Genomic DNA, 16,287 nt, shown 5'->3' with positions numbered 1-16,287 from the left:
AGATGTATTTATTTCTCTGCAGCCCACTCAAACATGGAGCTTTCTAAGCGCCATCTAATAAGACCCTGTGTCCTTCTCAAAGTAGAACCCCCATTAAAATTACCAGGACTACGTAGTCACATCCATTGAAGTTGTACCTCGGAAGTCAAAAGTTCCAAAACCAAAGCGTTCCAAAACCAAGGCGCGCTTTCCCATAGAAAGGAATGCAAAACGGATTAATCTGTTCCAGACTTTTAAAAACAACCTCTAAAGCAGCAATTTAACCTGAATTTTGCTCTCTAACAATACCATTAGTGCATAAAATGAAAGCAATAATCAATGTGCTGTACTATAAAATAAATAAGACAGTATTATAGAGGATAAAAATTTAAATTAAATATTTTTCATACCTGCACTGGTGATAGTCATTGTTTGGATGGAGGACTTTTATCCATTTCCGCAGTCACACAATCAGTCAAATCAGTAGCTGAACTGGGTTCCACACAGTCACGAAAACAAATGAACCGAAAAAGCCTCAAAAACAAAAACGCAAAATAGATGGCAAAAAACAAAAGAGCCAAGCTTAATCTGTTCCGGAAGTCCATTTCACTTCCGAAATGTTTGAAAACCAAGGCGCGGCTTCTGATTGGCTGCAGGAGCTTCCTGTGCTCAAGCGGAAGCCATGTTGGACGTTCGGCTTCCGAAAAACGTTCACAAACCAGAACACTCAGTTCCGGGTTTGCGGCGTTTGGGAGCCAAGCCGTTCAGGAACCAAGCTACCACTGTATAATTTTTATATATATAAATAAACAATGAAAACAAACAGAGGGATTTCCAATGCGTTTTAATTAGGACATCTTGCATTTTCAATCCCCCTAAAAATGGGGAAAGCTTTAAAACTGCGGCTAAATCTATTAGGACGGGGATGCCGGCTTCACTTGCTGGGCTGGCTGGACGAACGTGGGCAGGTAGGTGACGTTGCGGGACGGTGCAAGGTGGAAAGCAATGTCCTCAGCTGCCTCAAGCTTGCGCAATTCGATGAGTCCGTCGCCCGCCGAAGCCAGTGAGCTGGCGATGAGCTGAGCGGCCTTTGCGTCGCCTTCTGCGGAGAGGACCGCCGCGGCTTTCAGCTGCTCGGCCTTCTCCACCATGAACCTGGCCCTTTCTGCTTCCTGCTGGGCCACTTGCTTCATTTCGACGGCCTCCACAAACTCCTTCCCGAATGTAAGGTGTGTCAAGGAAACGTCGTCCAGGACGAGACCAAAGGGGGCTGCTCTTTCCGCCAGTTCTTCGCTGACCTGCCGGGAGACCAGCTCCCTCTGGGTGATAAGCTCGCCGGCGTCGAAACGAGCCACCACCGACTTCAGGGTCTCGGTCGTGATGGAAGGCAGCACTCTCTCGTCGTAGTCCTCGCCCACCGTGGTGTAGATCCAGGGAAGCTGCGCCGCCACCGGCCTGAACAAGATCCTCAGGGTGATGTCCACATTCTGTAGATCTTTGCTCCCGGTGACGACCGGGATGTTGCGCGGGCGAGAGCGGCAGTCGAAGATGACCGGTTTCTGCACCCAGGGGACGAGAAAGTGGCTCCCTTCTCCCACCACAATGTCCTGGACGCCCCGGAAGCGGTCAAAGATGACGGCCTTGTGGCCCGCATCCACAGTGTAAACAACAGAGTTGACTATGCCACCGGCAACCGCCAGACCCAGGCCTAGTCTGCTCATGGTCTCAAAGATCTTGGCGGCCATTGGGCTCTTCACGGCTCCCAGTAACCTGAACCCCACGTGAGCGCTCAGCCAAGTTCCCCAGTCGTTCTGTGTTCATGTAAAATCTTTGCCCTCTCGCCTACGGGCCGCGATGCCCGATGGAATCGGCAGCCCTTCTGATCACAGTGGCAAAGCAGTGAAGGAAAGTGGGGCACGCCCAAAGCCATGTGCCCCAAATCTCGAACCCTCATGTCAGGGTCTCTTTTGGGGGCTCTCAGGGGTTGACAGCCTTGTGACACCACCGGGGCCTGCCTTGTGATGTCACTGCCCCACAACATCGCCGAGCCCTACTTTGTGATGCTGTAACTGGAAAAAGAGGCTCCAAGACTTTGGCCACCTCATGAGAAGGGAAGACTCTCTGGAAAAGACCCTGATGTTGGGAAAGATGGAGGGCGCAAGGAGAAGGGGACGACAGAGGACAAGATGGTGAGACAGTGTTCTTGAAGAAACCAACATGAGCCTGACCAAACTGTGGGAGGCAGTGGAAGACAGGAGGGCCTGGTGTGCTCTGGTCCAGGGGGTCACGAAGAGCCGGACACGACTAAACGACTAAACAACAACTGGAAAAAGGACAGGAAATGGTGCTGATTGGAAGTGGGGCAGCACAGCCAACCCCAAACTTTTGCAAGCACAGACGGTATTGGAAGAGGGAATCGTGTGTGACCGCTCTGACAGCGTCGAGAGCACCAACCATCATCGATGGGCAATAATTTTAAAAATGATATCTGGGAGGGGTCGTATGTTCTTCCACAACTGTCGGAGGTGGTCTGCTTCTAAACCACTGAGTCTCTTGGGCTTGGCGATCGGAAGGTTGGCAGTTTGAATCCCCACAACGGGCTGAGCTCCCGTTGCTCTGTCCCAGCTCCTGCCTACCTAGCAGTTCAAAAGCACACCAGTGCAAGTAGATAAATAGGCACCACTGCGACGGGAAGGTAAACAGTGTTTCCATGTGCTTTGGTTTCCGTCACAGTGTCCCGTTGCACCAGAAGTGGTTTAGTCATGTTGGTCACATGACCCAGAAAGCTGTCTGTGGACAAACACTGGCACCCTCGGCCTGAATGCGAGATGAGCGCTGCAACCCCATAGTTGTCTTTGACTGGACTTAACCGTCCAGGGGTCCTTTCCCTTTTTACCTTTTACATCTGAGTAACAGTTGTTGGGGTCACACATGGGCAGAGTGGCTCAGGTTCTGCTTAAGGCATCTGGTTGGCCGTTGTTCTGGTCCCGAGGGTTAACCGTGAGGTGAGGTCCGAGTCCAGTCCGAAATCAAGGGTGCAGTAGGGAGACAGTCCATCAAAGCTGAAGCTGGGTCCAAGGCAGGGAGTCGGGTGAGGTCAGGAGCTCCGGCAGAGAAGCAGAACAGGGTTCAGGCAGGAACAGGTTACCAACAATGTTGCTCCCGCAACCTGGGACTGGGCTGGCTGGCTTTTATCTGCCCCGAGGCATAGGGCGGCCCCGGTCCACCGGTGACTCGCTTCTCCTGGCCTGGAGGCGAGCCCTCCTCCTGCGGGAACTTGGTTCCCTCCGCCTCTCTGCCCTGAGCCTCTGCAGCTCAGGAGAGGCTGGAGGGTTTCCGGACCCAGAGGCAACCTCACCTTCCTCTGACGGGGCTGAGAGTGGAGCACCTGCAGGCAATGGGTCCTCCATCACCTCAGGAGCCAGAGCAGACTCACCTGAGGATCCAGCACAGGTGAGGACCCTTCTTTTTTTTTTAATTAATATTTATTGAATTTTTTAACAAAAAAGAGTTACAAAATCATAACACACACAAAAAAAATACAAACATTCAAAACCAAAAATTTAACATAAAAAGTAAAAGTAAAAATAAAAATAGAAAACTAAAAAAAAGCCTCTTTAATGATATCTTATCTTCATTTACCTATTTTCCTGACTTCCTCGCACCTCCCTTTTTTGTATTCCAGTTAAAAATTAATTCAGCAAATTCATAACCTCATGTTTTATCCTTAATTATTTATCCACACAAATTCTAGTTTCACATTTTCATCCAAATCCATCCCTTCTTACACAGGTGAGGACCCTTCAGGCTCAAGCCCCAGCCCCGGCTCAGCTGGTTCTGGAGGCAGGGAATTCTGTGCAGGCTGGGATTCCTCAGATTCAGCTTCCATGTCCGAATCCCAGGCCATCAGAGCCGTTGTGAGGAGAGGCTGCTGGACTAGAAAGACCATTGGCTTAATCCATCACACTCTTCTTAGGTTCTTGTGGAACCTCCAGGTTCAGAGACAGTCTATCTAGATTCCTAGGTTCTTAGGGCATTTGGCCACTGTGAGAAGAGGATGCTAGGCTCGATGGGTCCCTTTTGGCCGGTTTCCGCTTCAGGGCTTTTTCGACGTTCCGGCGTTGTTTCATCTAAATCTGTCCTCTCGTCCAGCCAGTTCCGTTTTGGGCTTTGTCGAGACTGGGGAATCGCCCTTTTCAAACCGAGACGCTTAGCTCTCCGTTCGTTTGACTTGAAAAGAGGAAGGAAATTAATTATTTTGTTCTCTCATTATGCTGGAATAAAATCTTATTTTAAACGGGAACGGAATCGACTTCCTGGGACTGCTTTACATCTGTGGAGGGAGGGAACCTGATGACCTCGCTTCCTTTTGTTCACTTAAATAATAATAATAAAGCACGTATATTTAATTTCTCCACTGCCATGCTCTTTCTAGAAATAGAGAAAAGGGGAATTAAAGTATTTGGAAATCTCCACTCTCCATCTCTCCCTCTCTCTATTCATGTCAGTCCCTCAGCACCAAATCCTTTCTAATAGCAGACCTCCAGCGCCCATCATGCTTTCTGGAAAACGTAGAGCTTCTAAATATAAAACTTTATCGGCGGAGAAAATCCATTCTTTTATAACCCAGAGCAAAATGCTAACTAAGGCCCTCTTCAACTTTCTTACTAGCAGCCAGGAGGGTTTGAGACATGCATTATCCTGGAGCCTTCTGAGACCAGAGTGTGTTCAACTGTCAAGGGTTGTGTAGTTCTGGGCGGAGTCGTTAATGTTGTATTGTTATACGTGGTTGAGAAAGGTTTCAAAAGAATTGGGGAGTTCTCCTTTTGAGAAGCTGTTCCATAGAAAACCTTCTGTTGCCCATTTCAAGGTTTTTGGGTCTCATGTGAGGACAGAGGCTCCAGGTGGAGTTAAAAATGTCTAAGGCATTTTTGTGGGATATGAAAAGGGTCTCTACAGAGTAATTTTGTCTGAATCTGGTCAGGTGATTCTCACAAAATTTCTAGAGAGTGCTCCTGAACAGGAGAGAGTGATTGTTCACACATTTCCCACAGAGGACAATTCAGATGATGATGATGATGATGATTTTACTGATTACAGTGGTACCGATGAGGATGACAGTGATAGCTCAGGGAGCTCAGTTGACACAGTCATTGAGAGGAAATCTCACACAATAGCTAGACCTTCACAGTTGGAGGATGAACCACTGTTCACTATTGGAACTGGTTCTCCAAAGAGTCCTGAGACTGAACCAGTGAGCAGAGAAGATCAGCACCTCATACGTAGGTCTGAGAGAGTTACGAAGGGTGTACCACCCAAGAGATATTCAGAAGAGTTTGCCAACTTAGCTGTTGCATGTGTTGCTGTTGTACACAACCGAGGACAGGTTGAAACTGTGTCTAAGTCAGAGACAAAGGCACAACAGAGAGTTGCTAGCCAAGGTAATGCAGAAGCACTCATTCCTTGGAAGCCTGACAACCAAAGAGGTACACTGGGGAATCCAGTGGCGGGGAGTTCCAAGGGTAGAACTGAAACAACAGGGGAGTGTTATATGTATAACAACTGTTTGTTTTCCTCTTTGGATCAAGCTTTGCTCGCAACGCGCATTGATTCTTTTGGGGGAGTATGTTACGAAAAAGGAGCAATGCAGCAGCGAGCTGCAGCTGGCTGGAAAGCCAAACAGGATGTTGATGTTTGGGGCTGTACCGTGGGAGAAAACGGACAGTCTATTCACTGTACTGAGCACCGGATGTTAGCTCAGAGTGTCACCTGATATGTACTGGAAGTACAGGGGTGGAGTTTCTCTCTCTGCTGTTGGTGTTTGGAGAGTGTAGACATGTTTCTTTGTACTGCTGCATAGACAGAAATAAAGGCATGTAAATACATTTCTGTCTGTCTCTTTCCCCCTCCTGGGGAAGGCAGGGAGGAGGGAAGAGTGGTGTGTTCTTCTCACGTTTGAGGAGGATCGCCGATAGAGACCCCGCCTGTCTCCTGCCGGGAGTCGCGGACAGGGAGGTCAAAAAGTAATCTAAGCCGGGTGCCTGGAGAGTGGCACATTCCTCTGACTTGGCTTGAAGATTACAACATAATGGCCCCTCCGTTTTCGTACGCCCCATTCGGTGGCCACGAATGAGGGGCACTGTTGACTGTTTTTCAGGAGGGCGGGTTGATTTCTTTTGGGGTTGCTGGTGGTGGGTATTTCTACAAAAACCTCATTGCACTCCCAGCCTGTGCAAAACCCTAGTTGATAGCAGCGTAGCTTTGATCCACAGGTATCGGGGGAATTAAAAAATGGCGGCCATCAGCATAAGCAACTCAAGGAGTTGGTGTCTTCTTCTTCTTTGGCAATCACCTGTAGCCAAGTAACATGGTCTTCCATAAACACAGTTTTAACAATGCATCTGTAAGTGACCATGGAGGCCAATTCTGGATCCACATGTCCTTCCACAGTGGGGACATAGGTCTCCTGGCGGGAGTTGATCCTGGTGAGGGTTTGCCAAGCATGCCTTCCTCTTAGCATGTTTCTCCCTTGAGTCCTGAGTGCGAGTGTCTTCAAAGCCCACGACACCTTTGGGAAAGGCTGTTCTCCAACTGGAGCGCTCGCAGGCCAGTGTTTCCCAGTTGTGAGTGTTTATACTACATTTTTTTAAAGATTTGCCATGAGAGAGTCTTTGAACCTCTTTTGTTGACCACCAGCATTACGCTTTCCATTTTAAAGTTTGGAGTAGCGTAGTTGCTTTGGAAGACGATAAACAGGCACCCGAACCACTTGACCAGTCCAACGAAGTTGATGTTTCAGAATCCTCACTTTGACACGGGTGATCATTGCTTCTTGGTGTACACTGGCATTAGTTCGCCTGTCTTCCCAAGTGATGTGTAAAATTTTTTGGAGACAAAGTTGATGGAATCTTTTGAGGAGTCGGAGATGGTCACACAGCCCCTGACATTACCCTATCTAAAAAACCGATAGTGACCACGGAGAAGAGTTGGTGGAAGAAGATTGGAAGAAATTTAAAGATTATTTACAGAAACATTGTAAAATTAATGAATGTTAATATGATGTCGGAATGAAACGAAGCGGTTTTAGTAATAAGGTTAAAAAGGAATATGTAAAAATGGATTGATAATAGATGAAAATATAATGTTATAATATGTTAAGATAAAGAGCTAAGATAAAATAAAGAGGGAAAGGATTTGCTGAATTAACTATTTGAACAGGAAAACAAAAAAGGGAGGTGTGAGGGAGTCATGGAAACAAGTAAATGAATTGTAAGACATAGAAAGAGGGATTTATTTTTAACTGTTTTTATTTTTTCTGTATTCTGTATTTCTTGTATTGTATTGCATTGTATTGTTTAATTTTTTTTCTTTTCTTTTCTTTTGTAATCTTTAAATTGCTAATAAATATTATTTAAAAAAATAAAATAAAAAACCAATAGTGAGTGACTAAGCAAGAAAGCTTGCATGTCAAAATGCGCACTTGGTCTAGAAGCCAAGCCTTGTGAGGAGCGGTTGAAGGAGCTGGGTATGTTTAGCCTGGAAAAGAGGAGACCGAGAGGAGATATGAGAGCCATCTTCATATACCTGAAGAGCTGTCACATGGAAGAGGGAACAAGCTTGTTTGCTCCTGCTCCAGAGGGCAGGACTCGAACCCCTGGCTTCAAGCGACATGAATGGAGATTCCGACTCAACATCAGGAAGAGCTTTCTGACAGTAAGATCAGCTTGACCGTGGTGGTGGACTCTCCTTCCTTGGAGGTTTTCAAGCAGAGGTTGGGTGGCCATCTGTCCCTTCCAACTCTACGATTCTATGGTTCTGTGACTTAGGAGTGGTAGCTCAAAACAGCCATGCTGGCTGGGGCTTGTCAGGAGTGCATGCAGGAGCCAGGCCCTGGGACCAGTAGGGCTTCGTAGGACTGGGGCCTTCCTAAGTTTGTTCTGGAGAGGCAAGACGCGGCCGCACAGGTGAGGCCGATTGGTAACTCACAGCACCTGGTGGCAGGAGCCGGGAAGGGATATAAGGTCAGCATTTCCCTTCAGCTCTTTGCCGCAGCAACATGTTCCCGGCCTTGCTGTGTTTGGCTTCTTGCTTCCTGATTCTCGGACCTTGGCTCCTTGCTTCTTGACCCTCGGACCCCTGACTTCGTAACTCCTTGCTTCTCAACCCTCGGACCCATGACTTCGTAACTCCTTGCTTCTCGACCCTTGGACCCATGACTTCGTAACTCCTTGCTCCTCAACCCTTGGACCCTTGGCTTCGTGACTCCTTGCTCCTCAACCCTTGGACCCTTGACTTCATAACTCGTTGCTTCTCAACCCTTGGACCCTTGGCTTCGTGACTCCTTGCTTCTCCACCCTCGGACCCTTGGCTTCTTGACTCCTTGGTTCTCAACCCTCGGACCCTTGGCTTTGTGACTCCTTGCTTCTTGACCCTCGGACCCCTGACTTCGTGACTCCTTGCTTCTTGACCCTCGGACCCCTGACTTCGTGACTCCTTGCTTTTTGGTCCTCCTTGCTTTTTGGTCCTTTTTGGTCCTTCCTGACTCCTGGCTTCTGGAATCTCGTTCCTGCTCCCACCCCGCCATCTTGCCCCCGGTCCCAACATCCCCAGCCGGGACTTTGATCACCCATGAACCAGACCATGACAGGGCTTATGGGGGATGCAGTATAAAGGCAAGACTGCCCTAAGGCTTTCCCGTGAGCAGAGCACCATTGCTGTAACCACTATACCACGCTCCTGCCTCCTGCCATTGCCTCCTGCCCGACTTTCCCTCTCTCATTTCCCCCTAGAAGTGAGTTGTCTCGCCTGTGACTGAAACACACTTTGGAACTGTCAGCCGCCCCGGCAGAGAGCCCTCGTTAGCATTTCGCTCCAGGTAAAAGAATGGATTTTCTCTGCTGATAAATTCATATATGTATAAGCTCTATATTTGCTGAAAACATGAGAGAGAGTGGAGAGGAAGACTGGCTTCTTGGAGAGCAGGAGGCAGAATGGTGCTTTATTATTATTATTTTATTTTTCGTCTGGGAGATTAAAGGTAGACTCTTGTCCCCCTGGCACCAGAGTATTTATGCTGGCTGATGTCTCCTTCCCAGGAATGAGAACTCGGGTCGCGGTGGATAGTTTTATCAAAATGTCAGCTCAGTGTGCATTGGCAGTCGGGGGAAAGAAGAGAGAGAGAGCGCAGAATTCCATGTTAGGGATTATTAGGGACGGGAGTGAAGAAACAGCTCCATACAAATCTGACGTACGGGCATATTTCAGAACGCCGTAGACGGCCTTGCACGTCCCATCTCACAGAAAGCAGTTCAGACAGTGGTCTAAACCACTGAGCCTCTTGGCCTTGCTGATCAGAAGGATGACGGTTCGAATCCCTGTGATGGAGCGAGCTCCCGTTGCTCCGTCCCAGCTCCTGCCAACCCAACAGCTCAAAAGCACGCCAGTGCAAGTAGATAAATAGGTCCCACTGCGGCGGGAAGGTAGACAACGTTTCTGTGCGCTCTGGTTTCCGTCACGGCGTCCCGTTGCGCCAGAAGCTGTTTAGTCCTGCTGGCTACATGACCTGGAAAGCTGTCTGAGGACAAACTCCAGCTCCCTCGGCCTGAAAGCCAGACAAGCGCCGCAACCCCATAGTCGCCTTTGACTGGACTTAACCGTCCAGGAGGTCCTTTACCTTTACCGTATCCAATGTTTAGAAAGGTTGTGCGACTATTAATGTGTTTTCCTTTACTTTTTTTCAAATCATTGTTGTTCATTTTTCTTATTAATAATTTTATTGCTTTGTCTTCTTTTGGTAAACTGCTTTTTTTGGAGGGGAAATACAACCAGGCAGTGTGTAGATTTTATGAAATCAACAAATAATAAGTTTACCTCTCCGGGGCTCATTTTTGCAGCCCTTGAATTTAAAACACAGGGGTGTGTGTGTGCAAAACAGCAGCTGCGCTGGTTAAAAAAAAACACGGGGTGGTGTGGGGAGTAAGGTAAGCATCCTAACCAGTGTTTTTTTTCTGGGGGTACGCATACCCCTAAACATTTTGCGAATCTTTGTACTTTTGTCCATTTACTGTCTTTATTTTTCCCAATTTGAACTATGAAACAGTGATTTTCTTGAGTCAAAATGAGAGTACATTTTTTTAGGGGGGGAAGGCCCTGATCCTAACATTTCCCCAGCTCTCCCTGAAATCCACCTCCCCTCTCTATATATTTTGCTCCGAAAAGGGGAAATGTCTGCAGCAACCACAAGAGAGCAAAGTGAAATTCTGGACGGTCAAAGGAGGAAGACGGGGGCATGCGGATGAGAGAGGGGGAAAATATGTTGGGGATCTAAAGGCTTGGAATTAGAAGAATTGGAGCGAAGGGGGGGAGTCAAAAGAGTGCAAAGGGGGGGGGTTAGAAGGGAAAGACAACAGAAGTGGGAGACCATGGGGACTTCCAGAGAGGGTCTTAGAAATTCAAAGCAGCCTCGCAAAGACTCAAAAGCTCTGTCATTCAGAGCTCCAGGACAAGAGATCACCGAGCCTGGAACCAGAACAATGCCAAATTGTTCCGGGAAGGTGGGAAAATCCAGGGTCTCAACGCTCTCCGCTCAGACCAGCGGTTCCGCTAGTCAAACAAGCGTTCCACTTGAATCGATTCTGGACACCGCGTTAGCATAATCCGGCCCCCCTCCACCCACACCCGGCCCCCCGTCTCGCTATGACAACTTGAAGGAGAATTCGGGGAAAGGCCGGTGAGTGACAGCCGACGCCGCGCTGACAAGGCGAGAAGATTGGGGGGTGGATTGGACGGTGGTGTGTTTTTGGGTTTTTGTATAAATAAAAACTGCATCGTTTTGTCGCTTTCGGAAATCCCGAATTTTCCTTCTGCAACTTTTCTTCCCCGCCGCGAAAATTCACCTGCCGCTGCTGTGGCAAGGTTGTGCGGCAGTCAGATGCAAAACAGCGGCTTGCTTTGTGGTCTCCTTCTGCTTCTCTCAGCATGGACAGGCCTCAACACCCCCCCCCCCAAAAAAAGCCGGTCATTCCTCTCTTGGCACAATTCCCCCACTCCACACACACACACACACACACACACACACACCAGGATTTACCCGCTGTTTGACAGGCGCAAATGAGAATCGGCATTTTACGCCTGCCGCGGGGAGGCGAGGAGTGCATATCCGGGTGCTGCCCCCCCGTGTGGGAAACCGGCCTTGTCCCCTGCCAATCTTCTGCCAGCGCCGAGTGCGGCACAGGCCAGAAAGACATGTATCTCTCGTGTAAACGGAGGAGAGGCAGCTTTGTTTGCGGCCCAGAGGTCAAGAGGCCCCCTGCTTGACAACATGTTGATGGTACCTTGGAGAAGCAAGGGGGTCACACCCCACTGTTTCGCCGTGACACATGGAGAAGGCCTTGCTGCGCATCCCCAGAGCCTCGTCTGCCTCCCCAAAACGAGGAGCGTAGAACGGGTCAAAGAGGTCCCAGGTTTAATCCCAAGCAGGTAGATCTGGGAATGTCGTTGTCCTTTATCATCATCTTTTTCTTCTTCTTCGGCGATCCCTCATAGCAGAAGAAGAAGCAGCGGCAGCGTTTGGATTTGATATCCCGCCTTTCACTCCCCTTCAGGAGTCTCAAAGCGGCTAACCTTCTCCTTTCCCTTCCTCCCCCACAACAAACACTCTGTGAGGTGAGTGGGGCTGAGAGACTTCAGAGAAGTGTGACTGGCCCAAGGTCACCCAGCAGCTGCATGTGGAGGAGCGGAGACATGAACCCGGTTCCCCAGATTACGAGACTACCGCTCTTAACCACTACACCACACTGGCTCTGAGTAAGATCGTCTTCCATAAACACGGTTTTAACAATGAGTCCATAAGTGACTGCGGAGGCCAATTCTGGATCCACATGTCCTTCCACAGTGGGGTCGTAGGTCTCCGGGCAGGAGTTGATCACAACATGACCCGTCCAACAAAGGATCATTGCTTCAACATTGGTGATCTCTGCTTCTTCCAGTACACTGGTATTAGCTCGCCTGTCTTCCCAAGTGATGTGTAAAAATTTTCGGAGACACCATTGATGGAATCTTTCCAGGAGTTTGAGATGATGTGCATAAGTGGTCCACGTTTCACAAGCGTACAGTAAGGTTGGTAGTACAAGAGCTTTGTAAACAAGCATTTTGGTTTCCCTGTGAATGTCCCAGTCCTCAAACACTCTGCACTTCAGTCAGGAGAATGCTGCACTCGCAGAGCTCAGGCGATGCTGGATTTTGGCATCAATGTGGAAAGATAACTGCCTAGGTAGGAGAAGTGATTGACACTTTCCAACGTTACACCATTGAGTTGGATTTGTGGCACTGCAGAGGGGTTATTTTGTACTTGTTGGTGCAGCACTTTGGTTTTTTGGCTGTTGAGCGAGAGGCCAAGCTTTTTGTAAGCTTCTGCGAAGATATTTAGGATGGTTTGGAGGTCATCCTCTGAGCATGCGCACACTACGTTGTCATCAGCATACTGAAGCTCTATGATGGAAGTAACGGTATCGACAAGCTAGGATGTGTGCAGAGAAGGGCAATGATCATGATCAAAGGTCTGGAAGCCGAGCCTTATGAGGAACGGAAATTGGGGGTGCTTTGCCCAGAGAAAGCAGAAAGGTGGCATGATAGCCATCTTCAAATATTATTTGTTGGAAATGTAAGGAGAAGGAAGGCAGCTTTCGCCAGATGTGGTGGAACTGTAAAGTGATAAAGGAATTCTGGGAGATGATATATCATGAGTTGAAAATTATGTTTTAAATGGCCTTTGTTAAAAAACCAGAAGGGTTTTGTTCGTAGGTGCAGAGATACCGAAAGAACTGAAAAGACTTTTTATGTACGCCACAACAGCTATAAGGGTGTTGCTTGCCCAGAGTTGGAAAGACGACAAGATACCTACGAAGGCGGACTGGGAAATGAAACTATTGGACTATGCAGAGATGGCAAGGCTAACTGGGAAAATAAGGAATCAGGAAGATCAAAATTCCAACAGAGAATGGGAAAAATATAGATTGTATCTGAAAGACACTTGAACTCTTTGGCAGGTTTTAAATAACTCTTGCAATAATACCTAGACTTTGGATATAATGGAGGACTATAAACTGGATGGACTTACAATACGCAATTGGAAAAGTTTTTCAATGAACCCATGGAGGGGAGGAGGGGAGTCCTAGGATTCGAAAGAATCCTCTGTTAAACTTTAATATTTACAAGAATATTTTTCTGTGAATGAATTTTATATACAGTGGTACTTTCGTACTCAAACAACTTGGAACCCAAACACTGCAAACCCGGAAGTAAATGTTCTGGTTTGCGAACTTTTTCTGGAAGCTGAACGTGCTCCATTTTGAGTGTTACACTTTTGTTTTGAGTGTTACGCTGATGTCCGTCTGTTTTTGCTATTTTGCGTTTTTGTTTTTGCGGCTTTCTTGTTTTGTTTTTTTGACTGTGTGGAACCCTGTTCAGCTACTGATGGATTGATTGTGTGGCTGCAGTACATCGCTTATTGCTTTCGTTTTATGGATCGATGGTCTTGTTAGGTAGTAAAATTCATGTTCAATTGCTGTTTTACGGTTTGTTTTTAAAAGCCCAGAATGGATTAACCCGTTTTGCATTACTTTCTATGGGAAAGCATGCCTTGGTTTTGGAACGCTTTGGTTTTGGAACAAACTTCCGGAACGGATTAAGTTGGAGAACCAGGGTACTGCTCATCATACATCATATTTGAAGGGCTGTCATGTGGAAGATAGAGCAAGTTTGTTTTTTTCTGCTCTGGAGTAAAGGTAAAAGGTAAAGGGACCCCTGACCATTAGGTCCAGTCGTGGCCGACTCTGGGGTTGCAGCGCTCATCTCACTTTACTGGCCGAGGGAGCCGGCGTACAGCTTCCAAGTCATGTAGCCAGCAGGACTAAGCTGCTTCTGGTGAACCAGAGCAGTGCACGGAAACACCGTTTTCCTTCCCGCCGGAGCGGTACCTATTTATCTGCTTGCACTTTGACATGCTTTCGAACTGCTAGGTTGGCAGGAACTGGTACAGAACAACGGGAGCTCACCCCGTCGCGGGGATTCGAACCGCCGACCTTCTGGTCGGCAAGTCTAGGCTCTGTGGTCTAACCCACAGTGCCACCCACTTCATATTTAGACCACCCCTTTATTCAGAACGAGGACCACCAGAACCTTCGTTGTTGTTTTTAAGGGAAGGGACAAAGCTCACTGGTAGACCATTCTGCCTTGCATCTAAAAGTTCCCAAGCTCAACCGGCAGCATCGCCAGTAAGAATTGGGAATGCCCCCCACCTGCAAACCTGAAGAGGTAATAATACCTCGCCAATCTGGCTGGGTTTTCAATAACCTTCAGAGTTCCCAAATCTTTACGGTATGCTGCGGGTATTTTTCAAAACTGTTTTCTGGCCATTGAACCCTGAAACAATTCTTCGGAACCCTCGGTTTTGTCTCCTTCGATTCCTTCAGATTTTTTTTGGGGGGGGGCGGGGAAAATACAAAGATCTGGGGGTTTTTTATTTAAAAAACCCCATGTAGTAACCAGTCATCACCTGCAGGGGGTGCAGTTTCCATGCATTGAGGAACCAGGTCCCAATTTGCAGGGCAGGGGGAAAGCAGATCGCTCTTCTGCGGAGCAATTAAGCAGAGGTTAAGGAATTATTGTGAACAATTTAAATTAACAACCTTAATAAAGGTGAGTGGACCTGGTGAGATCAAACATTGCTTTTTAAACAAAAAACAAAAACAAAAAACCCAGAGAATTTTTTCTTTAATGTGCCTGGCAAATTATTATTCCCCACCCCACCCCAAACTCTGCAATGTGAAGCTTTGATTTCCACTCCGCTCTCATTCCATTCCATTCTGCACATTAAGGCTCAAAATATGAAATCTATTAATTGGACTGATTTAACCAACCTGTCTATTGATGGCGTATTGCGGCTGTGATCCTATGGGGAGCAAACTGCACTGAACAGTTGTGGGGCTTAAGAAGGTAAAGGTACCCCTGACCATTAGGTCCAGTAATGGACGACTCTGGGGTTGCGGCGCTCATCTCGCTTTACTGGCCGAGGGAGCCGGCGTACAGCTTCCGGGTCATGTGGCCAGCATGACTACGCCGCTTCTGGTGAACCAGAGCAGCGCCCAGAAACACCGTTTACCTTCCCTCCGGAGGGTACCTATTTATCTACTTGCACTTTGACGTGTTTTCGAACTGCTAGGTTGGCAGGAGCAGGGACCGAGCAACGGGAGCTCACCCCATCATGGGGAATTGAACTGCCAACCTTCCGATCAGCAAGCCCTAGGCTCTGTGGTTTAACCCCCAGCGCCACCCGCGTCCCCCCCCCCAGTAACATGGTTGCATGCTAATGTCAGTAGCCTTGATTGACATTGAAAGAAAATAGCTTCATAATCGGGGTGGTTGACGTGATTGGCACGGAAATGCCATTTACCTTGCCGCTGGAGCGGTACCGATTTATCTACTTGCACTTTGACATGCTTTCGAACTGCTAGGTTGGCAGGAGAACAGGGACCGAACAACGGGAGCTCACTCTGTTGCGGGGATTCGAACTGCCGACCTTCTGATCGGCAAGCCCTGGGCTCTGTGGCTTAGACCACAGCTCCACCCGCTTCCCTTGTTGTGGGGCTTACCTCTGAGTTAAAATCAGGAATCGCACAGTAAGTCTGAAGGAAGCCCTGCATTCAAATCCCATGGAGCTCAATGGAACTTGTTTCTGAGTAGACATACTTGGCATCATTAGTAAAGGGACTGGCGTGGGGTGGAAGGCCAGTATCATATTGTCATTATAAAAATCTAGCGTGCTGCAGGGTTTGGAAGAAGAAAACCAGAGAAGGTCAGTCAAAATGATCTAAGGGGATGAAGAAAGTCCCCGTGAAGAAATATTGCAGTGTCTGGAACTTATTTAGAATTGTAAAGTTGGGTGGCGATTAAAGAAAATCATATGAAAGTGATGTATAGATGGTATCTAACTCCAGTGAAATTAGCAAAAATGTACAAAACAAAAGAAAGTGTTTTACAACAGAAGGGACATTTTTTCCATAGGTGGTGGGATTGTAAAATTGGAAAGAAACATTGGGAAATGATTTATAATGAAATGAAGATGTTTAAAAAACAAACCAGAAGCTTTCCTACTAGGTATTACCAGAGTGGATTTACCAAGATCACTAAAGAACTTATTTATGTATGTTACTACAGCCACATGAATATTATTAGCAAAACATTGGAAAGAAGGTTGGCAAGTTAAAATAATGGAATATGCTGAAATAGCAAAATTGACAATGAAACTAA

The 16,287-nt window shown here is 47.6% G+C and overlaps 1 pseudogene across 1 annotated transcript; it reads right to left on the bottom strand.

Annotated features, from left to right (window-relative positions):
- Positions 1–807: 807 nt before the first annotated feature.
- Positions 808–2,017, bottom strand: LOC307207152 (prohibitin 1 pseudogene; annotated as a pseudogene). The gene has a single exon. The product of its transcript is annotated as a prohibitin 1 pseudogene (transcript).
- Positions 2,018–16,287: the final 14,270 nt, after the last annotated feature.

This window comes from Podarcis cretensis (genome assembly GCF_951804945.1).
Source record: "Podarcis cretensis genome assembly, chromosome: 18".
Lineage (NCBI taxonomy): Eukaryota > Metazoa > Chordata > Lepidosauria > Squamata > Lacertidae > Podarcis > Podarcis cretensis.
Note: the sequence above shows the minus strand (reverse complement) of the source record. Positions and strands in the feature narration are given on the sequence as shown.